Source organism: Felis catus, chromosome B1 (assembly GCF_018350175.1).
Source record: "Felis catus isolate Fca126 chromosome B1, F.catus_Fca126_mat1.0, whole genome shotgun sequence".
Lineage (NCBI taxonomy): Eukaryota > Metazoa > Chordata > Mammalia > Carnivora > Felidae > Felis > Felis catus.
In genome coordinates, this window is record NC_058371.1 from 38,757,488 (window position 1) to 38,763,755 (window position 6,268).

A 6,268-nucleotide genomic window follows, 5' to 3' on the forward strand; every position below is an offset into this window, starting at 1 on the left:
CATGGGTTTGGTCAGATCCCTAACATTGTTTCCTGTTGCTTTTCCTGTGATGAACTAAACCCACTAATTTTTAAATTTTTTTTTCTTCTAACTTAATATAGAGAGAAAGAAATGGGCTACTTTTAAATGTTAACAAGATCAATTTCAGGAGTGCTTTGGGTTGTATGTTAAATAGTCATCCACTTCTAGGACACAGGGACAGGGCTGAAATAAGACAAAATGGAATAGAAAAAATAATCCTTCTACATAAAACTAAAAAGCTTCTTGTTTGGTAAAGAAAATCATTGACAAAATGAAAAGGCACCCTACTGATATGGAGAAAAATCCTGAAAATCACATATCGGATAAAGAGTTAATATCCAAAATACAAAAAGAACTCATACATTTCAATAGCAGAGGAAAAAATCCAATTTAAAAATGGGCAGAAGTTCTTATTTTTTTTCAAATAAGACAAACAGATGCACATACAGACAGGTACATGAAAAAATGTTCAACATCACTCATCATCAGGGAAATGCAAATCAAAATCACAATGAAATATCACCTCATACCTCTTAGAATGGCTATTACATTATCAAAACCACAAGAATAACAAGTGTTAGAGAGGATGTGGAAGAAAGGGAACCCTCATGCACTGTTGTAGGAACATAAATTGGTGCAGCCACTATGGAAAATAGTATGGTGGTTCCTCAAAAATTTAAAAATAGAACTATGATATAATCCAGCAATTCCACTTCTGGGTATTTGTCCAAAAAAAAAAAAATGAAAATACTAATTCGAAAAGACACAGGTACCCCTATGTTCACTCCAGCATCATTTACAATAGCCAAGATACAGAAACAGCCCATGTACACATGGATGGATGAATGAATAAAGAAAATCACACACACACACACACACACACACACACACACACACACACACACACACACATTATTCAGCCATAAAAAAGAAGGAAATCCTGCCACCTGCAGTAACATAGATACACCTTGAGGGTACTATGCTAAGTGAAATAAGTCAGAGAAAGACAAATACCATATTATCTCATTTACATGTGGAAATCTAAAAACAGCAACAAGGGGCGCCTGGGTGGCTCAGTCAGTTAAGCCTCCAAGTCTTGATCTCAGCTAGGTCTTGATCTCAGGGTCATGAATTCAAGCTCTGCATTGAGCTCCACGCTGGGCGTGAAGCTTATCTGAATGAGAGAATGAACAAACAAATGGGTGAATGAGTAAATAAAAGCAATAAATAAAATAAATAAATAAAGATAGATGATAGATAGATAGATAGATAGATGATAGATAAGTAAAAAACAGCAACAGCAACCAAGCTCATAGACAGGAAATGATTGGTGATTGCCAGAGGCAGAGGGTGGGGTTTAGGTGAAATGGGTGGGGGGGGGGGTGTCAAAAGGTATATAAACTTCCAGTTACAAAATAAATCAATCATGGAGATGTAACATGTAGTATAGTGATTATAATTAACAATATTGTATCACATATTTCAAAGCTGCTCAGAGAGTAGAACCTAAAATTCCTCATCACAAGAGAAATAAGTTGTAACTACATATGGTGATAGATGTTAACTAGACTTATTGCTGTGATTATTTTGCAATATATACAATATCAAATTGTTATCCACTTGAAACTAATATAATGTTATATGTCAATTATACCTCATTAAAAAAAAAACACCTGTTTTTCTTCAAATCAGGAGGAAATGACCTTGCTCCATATGATGGGCTTTAGAAAGACTGTGGCCCTTCTAAGAATGATTTTGATTGAGGACCAGTAAATGAAATGGATTTTCTTGCATTCTGGCTAGCCAACTCCTTAAAATGGTCAAAGGAAAAAAAAGTAAGAACTATTTGGCAAGTCTGCTGCAGACTAGGATACAAGAAGCTGAAATGTGAAATAAAAAAGTTTATCATGAGGGATTCTGAGCAACAGAATGAAGGCTTCCCAAGATAATATGACTATCATGTCTATGCCTAAAGCCCCAGAAGAACCATAATTATGAATTCTATACATACACATTCCATAGAAATTGGACCCAGTCATTTTTAAAAAGGGATTCTTTGGTTTTGTTTTGTCCTGTTTTTGTTTTGTTACCACAGGAATATAAACTACAAAAGGTTCAAACTTTGCTTTCTTTACCATTATATCCCCAGAGCCTAGAACATTAGTACGTAGCAAAATGGATGTATTTGTTGGAACAATGGATAAATTAAGAATGTCCTATACCCAACAGAATACCATTTAACAGAACCTCACAGCAGAAACAAAAAGAAACTCTCCAAAACACAAGCAAAATAACACGTCAGTGCCATCCACCTTCTGTCCCCTACTCCCAAGTACAGGCTTAACCAGAACGCTGGAAACATGGGGATCCTTCCTAACATTACAGCTAGCTAATTCTTCCATTTGCTCAGCCAACATTTACTGTGCACCAAGTATGTGGTGAGCACTGGAAAACAGAGCAATGAACAAGGCCAACAGGGCTTTTGCTATCAGGGAGCTTACAATCCAGCAACTCCATCTGTATACACCTGTCCATTGCAGATAAAGTTCAGGCAGTGGTAACATTAAGGGGAGACAATATTGTCCATAGTTCCAGATTTCCACATGATCCTACAGGGGCTATTACCATTAAGAATAAATTTCTCAATTGATTATCTTACTCTAAATGCCATGCTGTCCCATATGTTACCCACAGCCACATATGGCTATTTAAATTTAAATTAATTAAAATTAAATAAAATTGAAAATCCAGTGTTCAATACCATATGTAGTTAGTGGCTACCATATTGCACCACACAGATATAGAACATTTTTATGTGATCACAGAAAATTCTATTTGAAAGCACTGTCCTAGAATCTTCCCACTCAGAGTGTAGCCTTGGGACAGCAGCACAGATACCACCCAGCAGTTTGTTAAAAATGCAGACTCGGGTACCACCCTAAACCTTCCTATCAGAATCTATATTTCTAAAAAGGACTTCAGGTAATGTGTACACACATTCAAGTATGAGAAGCACTTCTCCATAGTACTACGACAATATCTAGAAGTTGTTCTGACTACATTTAAAAAGCTACATTTTTTATTCTTAAAAGATAACCCCAAGAATTCCTACCTCCTAACTAAAAAGTCCAACTGTTGAAATAGACAACTAAAGAAAGCATACAGTCTCTCATTCATACCAAGAGAAAGGCTTGCTCATTCTGGTCTGGGTTTGCCCTCCAATTATGCTGGAATCCTCAAGAGAGAAAGATAATCACCTCTACTGTGATATAATCTCTTTTTTATTTTACAACTCATAGTAAATTTGTTGCACAATTAATGGTCAATGACTCAACTCTACTCATGCAAAAAGACCATAAAATCCTAAAATAATACAAATACAAACTTGAGCATTGTAAACACCTATATGTTAACATCTGTACATAGCATTAATGAAGTTAACATGAGAACCTAAAGGAAAGGGGCTGAGGGAAAGGTAACCTTTTCAATTTTTAAAACAGGGTTTCATCTCAGACTTTTAATGTACATGTCACTGGATATATTACTCGTAAAATAAAAACGCATGGGCAAATTCACTCTAATGAGGTACTTCTGAGAGTGCACTAAGGGTTTGTAATCTGTTTTTTATGAGTACAAATCAAAGATTTTCAATTCTTTACAAATCATAGCTAACCTAGACATTAAAAATCTATTTTCTCTCTTTTCCATGTACCTTGTTTCTAAATTCAATAATGTCCATGGGGCTCTTCGTTCCCTAATGAATATCAGCAAACACCTTAAGACTTGTATCATGAGTTAGTGTTATAAAAGAACTATAAATTCTTAAATTATTTTAACACTGGAAGTTTTATAGAAACAAGTTTAAAATCTCCCTGACTTGTCAAACAGGAATTCAGTCCCATATACAGAGGGGTGACTACTTTTCCCCTTTAGTCCAAAATTTCATAAATCGATAAAAAAAAATTGGAAGACAAAGGTCCAATTTATAGAGCAAATATAAAAAGCCTTGCAGAGCTGAAAACTCTCAAATACACTTCTCCTACAAGTAACTATAATTCTTAACTGGGAATAATAATGATCAATGTTTTTAAGTCTAATAATCAATAAGCCTCTCCACAAACAGTGACACATACATGGGTTGTTCAGATTTGCAATGCAATAGAAAAAGTTGCCTTAAAAAAAAACTAACCTAATCCATTTTTACTAAAGAAAATATGCTTAGTATGATAAAAATAACAGAAAATGAGTATGTGTGATGAGATTTTACTAAATGAGTAATCTAAGTACAATTATATTTTGGTACACACTCTTCACCCTAATAGAAGTCACTGAGAATGCTGGCTATTGCCTAGTCATTAGTAAGTCTCCAAAAACACAGATATTTCAGGTACTTGCATGCTGTGAATCTAGGAAAAGGCCTGCCAGACACTACACAAGCTATTAGCATGTGCACACAAATAGAAGACTACTGTATTAATTGAACGTTCTCTTTCCTGAGTGATTAATAGTTACAGCTGTACTTACTTCAAGCAAAATTTCACATACTAGTGATTCAGAACCCATTTTTTTCCCATTCACTTCTAATCCCTGGGGAAATGACACTGGCTTACCATCCTAGTCAATTTCAGAGTAAGCTCTGTAAGCTAAGGAATGGCACCTTATACACCATACAGAAGGTAAAATGAGTGATATAAGGAACAGCCCATTGGTTTTATTTTTTTCTCAATATATGAAATTTATTGTCAAATTGCTTTCCATACAACACCCAGTGCTCATCCCAAAAGGTGCCCTCCTCAATACCCATCACCCACCCTCCCCTCCCTCCCACCCCCCATCAACCCTCAGTTTGTTCTCAGTTTTTAAGAGTCTCTTATGCTTTCAGCCCATTGATTTTAAACCAAAGTCTCTGCAATGTGCAGAACGTTGTTCTTGTCATGGAGAGGAAATACTGAGCGGTAAGAGCTGAATTTAAGCCTAGCTTTAAAATCATGTTTTTTTTAAAGTTGGTTTCCTTTTTTCAAACAATGTTTCTCCACTGTCAACCCCTTCTCATAATTTTTGTTTCTTTTTATGTCCACATGTTGTGCTTCTCCTTTCAGCCATATCACTTCTGATTAGAGCTGTTCCTCTGATTTCATCCATTCTATCTATTTTCTACTACTTCTTCCTGTTTAGGAATTCACGCTTTTAAAAACCCTATTTTATTTTTATTTTTTTCCAGCTTTGTTGGGACATAATTGACCTACACCACTGTGTAAGTTTAAGGTGTACGTGTTACTTTGATACTTCTGGATTGCAAAATGATTACCACCATAGTTTAAGCTAACATCTCCATCATGTCACATAACCATTTTCTTGTGGTGATAACATTTAAGATCTACTCTGCTAGCAGCTTCAAAATATATAATACAATATTATTAAGTATAATAACTATGCTGTACATTAGATCCCCAGAACTTACTCATCTTATAACTGGAAGTTTGTACGCTTTGATCAACATCTCCCTATTTCCTCCACCACCACCCCCAGCCTCTTATAACCACCATTCTATTCCCTGAAAAACCCAATTTTAACATTTCTCTGATCTTTACTGACTTTTTTAATTTTTATTTTGAAAAACAAAAAAAGTTTAAACGTTTAAATAATTTCACAATTTTATTTACATAGGCATTCTCCTACTAAGGTTAATATGAATGTGGTAGTATTAATACAAATTCTTACATAAAATATTTAATAAAATACATTAATTTTTAAGAAATTGAAATTGATGTTTCAAAATACAAGTCCTTAAAAAAAGAAAAACCAACAACCATGAATGCCAAGCAGCTGGAGTTCTAGTAGAGATGATAAACTACAGCTGGGGACTTCTCTGCACTGCTGTGTATCAAGACAGGTGTCAGATGCAATGGTAAACAACCTCGCTCAGCCTCCAATCTGTAATAAGCCTCAGCTGATTCATATTTGCATTCAGTAATTTTCATGCTCAATAAGAGACCCACAGTTTTGCTAAGGATTCAGCTGCAAAATAACATGTGCAATAATTCCAACTATATCTGAAATGCAAATTTTACATTAAGTTTAAAGTCAAATTCCCTGGTGAGAGAAAAATAAATGTTGTATTACTCTAAAAGTGACACTTTCGACAGAAAACAAACCCTCGTGTATAAACTAAGGAGTTAAAATACCTATTATAAATCTCCAGTAGATACTATCTCAGCCTTAACTACAGTGTTCACAGAACATTTCT

The 6,268-nt window shown here is 34.9% G+C and overlaps 1 protein-coding gene across 24 annotated transcripts in view; it reads right to left on the minus strand.

Annotated features, from left to right (window-relative positions):
• Positions 1–6,268, minus strand: part of PSD3 (pleckstrin and Sec7 domain containing 3) — a 785,560-nt gene that overhangs the window by 447,141 nt on the left and 332,151 nt on the right. The window lies entirely within an intron of this gene.